Below are 12,757 nucleotides of genomic sequence, written 5' to 3' on the forward strand. Positions count from 1 at the left end.
TGACCAATCAGAGACTGAGCTACAGGACGCTCTGCGTGTCGTCGACTGGGACATGATCCAATCCAGTTCCAGTGCGCCAGCGAGTTTTGGAAGTAGCAATGAGCCTCATAGCAACGCTTAGCGGACACCATCGTCCCCACGGTAAAAGTTAGGGTCTTTCCTAACCAAAAGCCGTGGGTTGATAGATCCATCCGTGAAGCTGTGAACGCCTGCATTGCTGCCTATAACTCCGGTCTTGCATCCGCCAACATGGACGAGTACAAGGCAGCGGTCTATGGTCTGAGGAGGGCGGTGAAGGACGCCAAAAGGAGGTACCGGGACAGAGTGGAATCACAGATGGAGCAGCGACACCAGGCGCCTATGGCAGGGGCTACGGACTATCACAGACTACCAGAGCAGACCCGCGCTATGGTGAGTGCCGACGCATCCCTAGCGGACGACCTGAACTCATTTTATGCACGGTTTGAGGCTAGCAACAACAGCGCTAGCTCGCCTAACAACAACACCGTTAGCGTAGCCGAGGTGAGTTCTACTGCTGGGGATGAACACACACTCTCTGTGACCGAGCACAGTGTGAGGAGGGCTCTGTTGAGGGTGAACACCAGGAAAGCTGCAGGTCCAGATGGCATATCTGGGCGAGTACTGAAGACCTGTGCTAACCAGCTAGCTCCAGTGTTCACCACAATATTCAACCTCTCCCTGGCTGAGTCCGTGGTCCCCGCCTGCTTCAAGAGATCCACTATTGTCCCTGTGCCCAAGAATGCTTCTCCAGCATGTATGAATGACTACCGACCGTGGCCCTCACCTCGGTGGTCATGAAATGCTTTGAGAGGCTGATAAAGGACTACATCTGCGCCTTCCTCCCTTCCTCCATGGACCCGCTGCAGTTTGCTTATCGCCCAAACAGATCCACGGATGATGCTGTCTCCCAGGTACTGCACACCACACTCTCTCATCTGGACAGCCAGAGGGGGCTATGTGAGACTGCTGTTCATTGATTATAGTTCAGCTTTCAACACCATAGTCCCTCCAGACTGGCCGGCAAGCTGATTGAGCTGGGACTGAACACCCCTGTGTGCTTGGATCCTGGACTTCCTGACCGCCAGGCCACAGGTGGTCAGGGTGGGCAGACACACCTCCAAATCCCTCACCCTGAACACAGGATCCCCCCAGGGTTGCGTCCTCAGCCCCCTACTGTACTCCCTGTACACACATGACTGTGTGGCCAGGTTCAGCTCCAACACCATCATCAAGTTTGCGGATGACACAGTGGTGGTGGGCCTGATCTCCGACAACCACGAGAAGGCCTACCTGGAGGAAGTTGCTGATCTGTCACTCTGGTGCCAGGACAACAGCCTCATCATGAATGTCACCAAAACTAAGGAGCTGATTGTGGACTTTAGGAGGGTACAACAACAGAGGACGTACTCACCACTGGGGATTAACGGGACTACTGTGGAGAGGGTGAGCGGTATAAATACCTGGGAGTCCACATCACCGAGGATCTGACATGGTCAACAAACACAGACACTCTGGTGAGAAAGGCAAGGCAGCGCCTACCACCTCAGGCAGCTGAGGAAATTTAAAGTTTCCCAGAGGATCCTTCAGTCCTTCTACTCTGGAGCTGTAGAGAGCGTCCTGACAGGAAGCATCACAGCCTGGTTTGGCAACTGCTCCGCTCAGGACAGGAAGGCTCTGCAGAGAGTAGTGCGTTCGGCTGAACGCACTATTGGAATTACACTCCCCACCCTGCAGGACTTGTACACCAGGAGGTGCAGAACCAGAGCCGGCAGGATCATGAAGGATCCTCACCACCCCAACAACAGACTGTTTCAGCTGCTGCGGTCAGGCAGGCGCCTCGTAGTCACGCTGCAAGAACAGAGAGACTGAGACGGAGTTTCTTTCCTCAGGCCATCAGGATTGTGAACTCCGACCTCACCAGGACCCCCACATAGACCCACACAACTGCCCCTCTTAGGCACACACACACACACACACACACACACACACTTACTGTAAATATTGTGTTGTTGTTTTTTATTGTAAATAGTGTGTACTTGTTGCCCTTGCACATTCCTGCTGAGCATTGCCACTTTCATTTCACTGCACACCCTGTGTGTGTATGTGACAAATAAAACATCTTGAATCTTGAATCCACCATTGCCTGATGTATACCCCCCTGGATTGTTACCGGTACGCGGTACGTCGCTCCCGGACCTGGGGAGGGCGTTGGAGAGCCGGCAACCCGGATCACCTGGTGATGGGTGGCGTCAGGAGCTGCGTCGGCCTGGCTGGAGCCAGTGCGCCGCCGCTGTCCACCTGACTGCTGGGATAAACCGCCAGGTGGTCCTCTGCCAGAGTGACGGCGGCCTCCAGCGATGTCGGGCGGTGGCAGCAGACCCACGTTGATGTTTCGGCCGGCAGGCCCCCAACAAACTGCTCCAGGATCACCCGTTCTGCCACTGCCTGCGACTCTCCTGTGGGGAAATGATAAACGAGTCTACACCATGCTGTCATTTGTACTTTGGCATCCAGTCCATAGCACAATTTAATGTAAAAAAGAATATGACAAAGTTTAATGCTGATGTATTAATAGACACAGACTATCCCCAGCTGCTATTTTGGGGCGGCTGTAGCTCAGTGAGGTAAGGGGGTCGTCCTGCAACCCCAAGGTTGTCAGTTCGATCCCGGCTCTCCCCATTAGTTGCAAGTCGAAGTGTCCTTGAGCAAGGCACTGAACCCCCAGTTGCTTCCCGGGCGCATCACTGCAGCCCACTGCTCCTTAATAACTAAGGATGGGTTAAATGCAGAGAACTAATTTCCCCTTGGGGATTAATAAAGTATATATCTTATCTTATCTTATCTATTGAACAGAGGTAGCTATTCTTCTCAAAGGGCAATTCATCAGTGTTTCAAAACACTCACACGTCACATGTTGGATTATCTTTCCAGAAGGACGAAGCGCGAAATTTAAAACAAATAAGAGTATGTTGCACTTTCATGTGTGGGCTGGAAGGGCTTTCTCTAAACTCTTGTTCATGGACATCAAGAGAAAACTTTATTGGAGGCGTTCCTGTATCAGCATATTATATATTCTGTGTCTGCAGGCACAAAAGTCACTTTTGGCAAGCATTGCCAATTTTTCTATTTGATGGCCAAAATATGTATGGGCAGACAGATGCATCTGTCCACATTCTGTCTATTCCTCTTTCAAACTTTCTCTCTGGGGTCTCAATCAGTCTCTCTCTCTCTTTTTCTCTTATACACACACATGCAGGATCACACGCGCACGCGCACACACACACAGTTGGCCGTTTTCTCATCATTTACACTGAGAAACGCCCTGTAAGGACATCCTTATCCTGCAACCCACACTCTGCTGGATGCTCTGTAATAACTCCAGCCGTCCACCATGGAAAGTGAATGGCTCAAGAGGTTTAGTTCATGTTTAAGGTTAAAAACTAAATGCCCCCTTAGAGTGTGTGAACTGCCCACTCTGGGGAAAATGGAAAAGAGACTTTTATGTATAGATCGACATAAGTAGAGTTGCTCGACACTCTTGTCATTGACACACCGCCGCTGTTTCTGATATATGTGTGAGGCGGTGGTCTTCCAGATGGGTGGTCTGTACAGGGGCTGAAATCGGACGTGTGTGTAGAAATTGGTGAGCTCCCTTTGTGATGAGGAGAGGGCCTTTGTTCTCTGCCAACCAGGAGATTGGGACCAACAGATTAAGCCTATATAGAAACAACCGACCACCATGAAGACACGCCTAGGGGTGTGTTTAAATGTTGGTGTGTGTGTTTATGTGTCTTTGTGTGTGTATGTATATGTCCTGTATACACAGTTTCGTTGTGGAATAAGTGTAAGTAGTAAGAAGGTAGATGTAGAAACCAACCAAAAGAAATGGAGGAAAAAGTCAGGTGATATTTGTACCAATTTGTGAATTGTAGGTTAGTCGAGTCTTGATTTACATGCAATCAATTAATGGCAGCAGTCGGGACTGAAATCAGTTATCCGTTTCATGTAAACACCTTTGTCTGACTATGTGATCCGACTTGATCCGATTAACACCCTGAATGGCTTTCGGTCCGGTCAGTTGATAATTAGAGCTCTCGCGGCGTGTTGGTGAATTGGATTAGAGACTGGACTTTGCGTCTTCAACGTATAGAGATCCATGCCCTCCTCCTCCCTCCCCGTAGGTGACCGGAGTGCGAGAAAGGGCGGTAATTCATTATCAAGTGGCGCGTACGGTCTTCTCAGATTATCAGCTCGGCCTATAGGCGCCATTTGCGTTGGCTGTCCTCCTATTAACACTGGAAGAATAGTGGGATGTATTTCGCCTTGCTCTCTGTTAGCCATCTTTCTCGAAATGTTGTTGGTGGTGGTGAGAGAGTTCAATGGAAATGACAACAATCTACAGGTTGTAATGAAAACAGGCGCCAAGCCTATCAGAGTATTCCAAGGATATGACGTAACTTAGGCCAGTTGATTACTCACTGCCATGTGGGATGCTGACAGATCCCAAAAGATAGCATGGTCCAACTAAAGCAAGATTCCGAATTATACCATCATGTAGCACTGGCCCAAGAGAGAATCTGATGCGGGTCAGGTCAATAGTTCTTATCCATCTGTCCTTCTGATGGCGCCTCCCAAGGTCAGTTTGATTCTCTGTGACGGCTAATCTCACCCCAGTGCTCAGTGAGCCTCTACAGCGTCCTCGATCTGCTCCTTCAAACCCCTGCTCCCAGCACACAACAAATGGGCCTGGGCCTTTGGGGAGAGAAGACACACACCACTACTACAGATGATAGTTAAGACTTTGTCCAAATAATTTAACATGAAAAGCTAAATAATTACTCCAAAACTGAAGACTGGACATCTTTTAAATGTGGTGCAGACATCTAGTAATATTACTTCTAAGGTATTTTATTTAAAACTGCAAGCATCATCATTATTAGGCCTCAAAAAGACTTAAAATATTATCATGAAGACGAAATTGAAGCATCCTAACTGTCATTTCAAACATTACACACACCAACAAACAAACACGGATGGATAGTCAATACTGACCAGATGATTAACAAAAAAGATTCAATAACTACAAAATTAAAAAAAGACTGTCATAGAGTTGTCAGTGAAGCTGTCATAGTGAGTCAGGTTTATGCAGCAGAGGACCCAAAAGCACGACATTACTGCACAAACTAATTAAAAAATCACAGACGAACCTGACGACAAAAACGAGACAAAACAGTGAGGCAACACTGGGAATGAGACGAACAGGGTTTACATACACAGGCAAGGTGAGAGGATTGGACAGCGGGGAGCAGATTTGGGTGGACACAATGAGAGTTCAGCAATCACCTGAGAGAAACAGTGGGACCAGGGTGAGACAATCACAGGGAGACAGAAGACACAAAACTGAACCTCAGATCATGACATACCCCCTCAAGGGACGAATTCCAGACAGCCAGCGTTCCTGAGGGTGGGTGGAGGAGCAGGAGGAGGTCAAGGCTGCAGAAGCAGTCCGGGGCGACATGAGGGCGATAACCAAGCAGTAGCTCTGGAGGCGGGCGAGGACAGGCCGGGAGGCAGGACTGAGCTCAGGAGAGGAAGTCCCAAGTACGGTCTGGGGATGGGAGCTCTATGGGACCAGGACCAAGCTGACGAGACATGGGGAACCGGGCTGGGCAGGAGACGAGTCCACGAGGAACCAGGGATGAACCCAGGATGGAGACACAGGGAACGAGATGGACGAGATGGCTCACGAGGCCGAGCTGGCAGGGGCAGGCGGGATGGGGAGAACGAGGCAGGCGGAGCAGGAGGCAGACTCGAGACTGGAACGCCGAGGGGCTGGTGCCAACAGCGGAACACGAGACTAGACATGGGGACAGGAGCGGAACACAGGGGACTCGAACATAAGTGGACTGGAACCTCGGGGTCTGGAGCCTGTGGCCGGAACTCGAGGACTGGAACACAGGGACTCGAACAGGAACATCCGGGGACCCGGAACCCGGTGGTCGGTACAGGACTGGAACCAGAACATCGTGGACTGGAGCGGTGGCAGACACCAGGGACTGGGCCAGCGTCATTGACTCCAGGGCGGAGGACTCCTCCTCGAGAGGAACCTTAGCGCAAGCGGCAGGAAGGAACAGTGCAGCCCAGGAAACTGAGAGCTGGGTCCATTAGTGGCCACGTTCTGTCATGATGAGTCAGGTTATGCATGAAGAGGACTAAGCATGACATTACTGCTGAAACTGTTAATTACAAAATCACAGACCAGACCAGACCACGAGACGACAAAACGCAGACCAAACGGTACAAAAGCCACACTGGGAATGAGACGAACAGGGTTTACATACACAGGCAAGGTGAGAGGATTGGACAACGGGGAACGAGACACAGGTGGACACAATGAGGGCGGGACCAGCAATCACACAGAAGGAAACAATCAGGACATGGGCAGACAATCACAGGGAGACAGACGACACAAGGACTTCAAAACAAGACACAAAACTAGACACAAACTCCAGATCATGACAGTAGCATCCCTGTCATTCAAACATGTTCCTCTTGTTGTCTAATTTCCTCACACTCCTGTTGTCCTGTGTGGTGTATTTCATCTTTATAGACAAAGATAGCCACAACATATGTTAAGAATTATTTTTAAATACAGTTCGACCCATGTTTGCAAAGAACAAAACTTTAGGGAATAGGACAAGCACACCATCTGTGTCGTCTTCCATCAGACCTCTGTCTCATGAAACAGCTCAACCTCCTCCTCCTTCTCCTTCAGTTCTCTCTCTCGTTCTTCAGATTTCTTCTCTTCCAGTGTTCCTCCGTCTGTCATGGCGGCTGTCTGAACAAACAAACACACAACGGTACACGGCGAGCCAGACGGCGTGATGTGGGATTGTTTGCTTTGGTTGATCCCGTGGGAGAAAGTTTTCTTAAGAGGCGCACTGAGGTCTGGAGCTCTACGGAGAGACCACAAAACAAATATTTACCCCCCAGCCTCCAGCGCTCGGGGCCTTTCATACCTTCCTTGGACGAGGAACAAGAGAATGGACCCACTTTTGGTTCTGAATAGAAAAAGAGATGTGACACAGAGGAGTTCTGGGTTTCTATTGCTTTTCTAGATGTTCACTTACAGTATTATAGTTATCCTGAGCTCAACATAGAATGATCTTGCTGTCACATACATGATTCATTGATTCTAAAACAGACACAACAACAGGGCTGTAATACTTTTTTCTAGTGTTGAACCTCTTTTTTCTACTAAATATCTTGCCAGTCCTTCCATGCTTCTACTCTTCTACTTGTAATCTCTACTCTTTCCATGCCTTCTTGGCATGATCAAACAGAAATCAACAGATATCACTATCCCTCCAATGCAGCCATTAAGCTCAGCCTCTATCTGAATTTAAATTGTTTCTCCCGGCGCTCCCCTGCTTGTAAATATGCACATGTTTGACTGCAGTGTCAGCCAGGAAGACAGGAACTGGGCAGAAATGCCTACTTCCTGGAGGAGACGGCAGCAGCAAGAGGGCTCTACCAGTCATACTCAGCACAGATACATTCTCGGAAGCACGCTGCCACACATCAGAGATGAACAATAAAGCGTAGAGGTGAGTGAGAAGGCGCTCACAGGAAGTGGATGATTTCACTTGAGGTGTGAGGCCTGTGATGGACAGATATGCAGGTGTTAATATCCTGCAGAAAGGAAGGAGTTGTCGGCCTTACTGACCTCCTCCGAGCAGGTGGCGGTCCTCAGTTTGGGCACAGAATTCATAACACAAAAATGCTGGGGCAGTGTTAACTACATTTTAGAGGATCTATGCAAAATGGTGTGATGCTTTATGCATTTACAACACAAAGCAGAAAAGCCACTGAAACGCATCTTCGTTGATGTTCAAAAACATGGAGCCCACGGAGGGAGAAATAATGGAGGAGAAACATAGGAAGATCAGCAGAAGAACTATAGCGCCCTCTTGTGTTTTTATAAAGGACCAACTCGGTTTCCAGCACCTTAGCAGGTTATTTTAAGATGAGCATACTGAGGGCAGAGAGATGGATTTAAGGCAACAGACAGAAACAGAGCAGAGAGTGTGGACTTTGTTGTCATATTTTAGTCTAGTTGTAAGAAAACCATTCAAATATACACATATAGCTGTTTCTTTCACTACATGTATATTTGCGTCCGTAAAATGTGTCCTAAACTCACCAAAAGTGAGAATAATTAAAATCAATGCTAATAAATAAATAATAATAATGCCAAAACTTATAGTACAACAATATCTTAATAATATTAATATTTAAATATATATTGCGCTTTTCTAGACACTCAAAGATGCTTTACTAAATAGAAAGAGTTTGAAAAAGTGGATTTTGAGGGCTTGCTTGGATGATGATAGGGTGGGAGCCTGATGGATGTAGATGAGGACCGCGACTGTTTTCTATTTACTTTGCCACCCTGCTCTCAAGTAGAACAGAAACATATAGTTACTCGAAACATCCATCACTCTAAGTTAAATGTTTGTTGCAATTCCAGCATCGTCATAGAAGTATTTGGATCATTTATTGCTAAGTCAAAGTCCAACATTAATTAAATTCAATTTTGTTTATGTTGTATAGCCCAAAATCACAAATTACAAATTTGCCTCAGAGGGCTTTATAATCTGTACAAATATGACATCCCTGTACCAGGACCTCACATCGGATCAGAGAAAAACTTTCACAGGGAATAAAGGGAAGAAACCCTCAGGAGTGCAACAGAACAGGATCCCTCTCCCCAGATGGAGCAGAGCAAGAGATGTCATGTGCACAGAATGACTGCGTTACAGAGTTGCAGCACATTCAGTGAATATGACAGAAATGTATGAATGGCATGGACCATGATCCAGACCTCCACAATACATGAAACAGAAAAAGAGTTAGTAATGTGCAATGAAGAGACGTAAATGTGTCCACAAGGAGAGAGAGAGAAGAGAGGACCTCAGTGTATCCTAAAACTTCCCCCAGCAGCCAATAAGCCTATAGCAGCATATAGGGGCTGGACCAGGTGAACCAAAGCCAGCCCTAACGATAAGCTCTGTCAAAGAGGAAAGTCTTAATTCTATTCTTAAATAAGGTGTGTCTGCTTCCTGGACTTAAGGTGGAAGCTGGTTCCATTGAAGAGGAACTTGATAACTGAAGGCTCTTATTGTCGACATCAAAGAACCAGTTTGCAGCAGTGAGGTCATGGTGTTCTTTTTGCTGATACTGTTTCTTATGTAGTGTCTCCTTGGTAAAAGGCTTTAGGGAAGCCAAACTTATACAGATATGTCTGTAACGGAACCGGTCTGTCCAGTAGTGCAGTTAGTCGTAGTCCAATATTGCAGAAGGGACCTATTGTTCTATCTTGTCACAATTTTCAATGAAGTATGAGGAAGCTTTTGAATTCCTGGCTTGAAGCCTGAACATATCTTTCTGCAAGACCAATTGTTGCTGGATGCCATGGTGCATACGTGTTTTACAGCTCTCCTGAGCCTCATGGCTGTTGCTTGAGAGGTGACCTGTGACATATGAAACACATCCAACCACTTTGTATGTGCATCGACCACAACCTTGAAAATATGATTCAGGAATGATCCAGCAAAGTCTGTGTGTCGTCTCTTACAGGACTGACCCGGTGGCCAGAGTGAATCTTTTTTAACAAAGCTCTTCTCATCTTGGAGGGTACAATGACTCTGCTCCCCCATATGACACAACATTGCTCTGTGGACAACCTATTTATTTTGGTGTAAAACACCTTCAGGTTTTCCTCTACTTGAATGGGCCAGCCTTCCATGACAAACTTATACACTCCTGACAACTCGCTGTCGGTGTGTGTCGTCCTTGCAATCTGTGTTGTGTTGAGTAGTGCTTCTTGTATATGCTTTGCCAGCAGTGAGTGGACTGGAGCTGGCAGGGGACAGCGGGCGAGTCCGTCAGCATTACTGTGTTCTTCTGATTTGCAATAAAGAGTGTGTGAACTGCCCACTCTGGGGGAAATGGAAAAGAGACTTTTATGTATAGATCGACATAAGTAGAGTTGCTCGACACTCTTGTCATTGACACACCGCCGCTGTTTCTGATATATGTGTGAGGCAGTGGTCTTCAAGGATGGGTGGTCTGTCTGGGGCTGAAATCGGACGTGTGTGTAGGGGTGTGTGAGCTCCCTTTATGTTAGGGGAGAGGGGCCTTTGTTCTCTTAACCAGGGAGGTGGGACCAACAGATTAATAATAATAATAATTATTTATTATTATAGCAGCATATAGGGGCTGGACCAGGTGAACCAAAGCCAGCCCTAACGATAAGCTCTATCAAAGAGGAAAGTCTTAATTCTATTCTTAAATAAGGTGTGTCTGCTTCCTGGACTTAAGGTGGAAGCTGGTTCCATTGAAGAGGAACTTGATAACTGAAGGCTCTTGTTGTCGACATCAAAGAACCAGTTTGCAGCAGAGAGGTCATGGTGTTCTTTTTGCTGATACTGTTTCTTATGTAGTGTCTCCTTGGTACAAGGCTTTAGGGAAGCCAAACTTATACAGATATGTCTGTAACGGAACCGGTCTGTCCAGTAGTGCAGTTGGTCGTAGTCCAATATTGCAGAAGGGACATATTGTTCTATCTTGTCACAATTTTCAATGAAGTATGAGGAAGCTTTTGAATTCCTGGCTTGAACGCCTGAACATATCTTTCTGCAAGACCAATTGTTGCTGGATGCCATGGTGCATACGTGTTGTACAGCTCTCTGAGCCTCATGGCTGTTGCTTGAGAGGTGACCTGTGACATATGAAACACATCCAACCACTTTTATGTGCATCGACCACAACCTTGAAAATATGATTCAGGAACGATCCAGCAAAGTCTGTGTGTCGTCTTACAGGACTGACCCGGTGCCCAGAGTGAATCTTTTTAACTGTATAGTTGTTTGGGATGCTTGTGACCAGTAAGTAATGCAGTTTGACCAGATGATGGATGAAAAGTCCAGTGATCACAAAAGTGATTTTAATTAATAATTAATGTGTTTCAGAACTATAATCGTTATCCACTCAATAGAAATATAAACAGTACACTCAAAAGCAGGAATGTCAACTTGCTGGTTGCACTGGTGGAAGGTGGTGAGGGGATCACCAAAGTCAGGAGGATTCATCCTCTGGGGAACAAGAATGTTTTATTTACATATCACACTGTGTTTCTTTTTTTCAAAAGTGACACAACTAAAGGGTTCGTCTGCAGAAACGAAGACCAACCCGACCAGAAGTGTTATGATTATCGCGTTCGTTTCAGCTGCCCTGCCTCTTTCTGTGATAGAGATGGTAATGTAAGTTGTAATTTATATACTTTCAAATGTTGCAACCAACCACCAAATATAAAAATCAATACCTCTTAATAAAACCTCTTTCAAGATGTAATGCCTTGAGCGACTGCTTAAACCGTGAATATAAACTTGTGGAGATGTGGATTCACATTAGTTATATGCTATTCTAATGAGCCCCACGAGGAAACTGGCTTATAGGCACATAATGTCCACTGGTTTCTGCTGAGCCATACTTTATTCTTGTGCTAACTGCTTTGTTTGAGATAACAGCGTCTTTGGGGTTTGGAGAGTAAGAAATAACCCAATTTATTGGTATTCCTTATTCATGGTTACTTTCTTTTAATTGTTGTTGGCTATCTGAGATATTTTGAATTTAAAAAATATTCTACACCCGGCATCAAGAACAACATTTCTAAATATGATAATGAAATTTAATTGAGCAAAAATACTAAATAAATAAATAATAATTCCTGTTTACAACATTTTTCACCCTTAAAAATAAATTGTACTTTCTGTAAATGATTCTGATTATCTTACTGCTTGGAATTCTCTTTTTCAGCTTCTGTCCAAGCAAAGGATTCATTTTCCGGACCGAGGACCAGGAATGTGATAAATGCCTCGACTACAAAGTCCGGTTTGGGTGCTCGTGCTAGAAAAAAGCCCAGACTCTACCACAATCACTGGGGAGAAGAGTCATTATTTCAATTTTGATCACTTGAAATTTTGTCTGATTTTTCTTTCATGTTAAATTTACTTTCATAATGTGCCAGTTGGAGGAAGTACAATAGACCTTTTTCGATCTTAAAAGAATTTATTCGGAAGTGTGGTGTGTTTACGACAGATGATCTGAGCAGTATCTACGTAGTCAGTAGGAGGTACTGGAAAGCAGTTCAATGGTAATTTTATAATTTAAAATACAGATTTAGTTTGCAGTAAAGTAAATGTATACACTCAATCTTATAAAATGCGTGTTTATGTGGGATTAGGGATTGTTAGACTCAGAATAATATGAATATAATGATGATTTAATAAAAGCAATCATGCAATGTTTTTGTCCATTTATTTTGTACTCTTTTAGTTTAAGGCTGAGAATACATTCAGCCGGTACTACTTATTTTCTCCTATTGTAAAATAAAATAGAAACTGACAATAGTCGCATGAAGGTTAGCGATATGTTCTATATGGGTGTATGCTAGAGTGAGAGGTTTGACGGTTGATCCCCAGATCATTTTACAGGTGCTTTCATGCATCAATTTACTAGACTATCTAGAAGGAGAAGGATTCCAAGAATTTCATGTCCTCACCTCTTCTCAGCCTCAGTCCTCCTCCCTCATGCACCAATACCGATACCATGCGCAAGTGTTTTGTTATGAGGCATGTATCTATTCTTGAGAAGCAGACATTAGAATATTTCT

The 12,757-nt window shown here is 45.6% G+C and overlaps 1 long non-coding RNA gene across 1 annotated transcript; it reads left to right on the forward strand.

The window, feature by feature from the left end:
• The first annotated feature begins 11,255 nt into the window (after positions 1-11,255).
• LOC130202712 (uncharacterized) lies at positions 11,256-12,388 on the forward strand. Its single transcript, XR_008833389.1, has 2 exons — positions 11,256-11,345; positions 11,902-12,388. It is a non-coding gene; the product is annotated as an uncharacterized LOC130202712 (long non-coding RNA).
• The last annotated feature ends 369 nt before the right edge of the window (positions 12,389-12,757 follow it).

The sequence above is a fragment of the Pseudoliparis swirei genome, chromosome 12, assembly GCF_029220125.1.
Source record: "Pseudoliparis swirei isolate HS2019 ecotype Mariana Trench chromosome 12, NWPU_hadal_v1, whole genome shotgun sequence".
NCBI classification, from domain to species: Eukaryota; Metazoa; Chordata; class Actinopteri; order Perciformes; family Liparidae; genus Pseudoliparis; species Pseudoliparis swirei.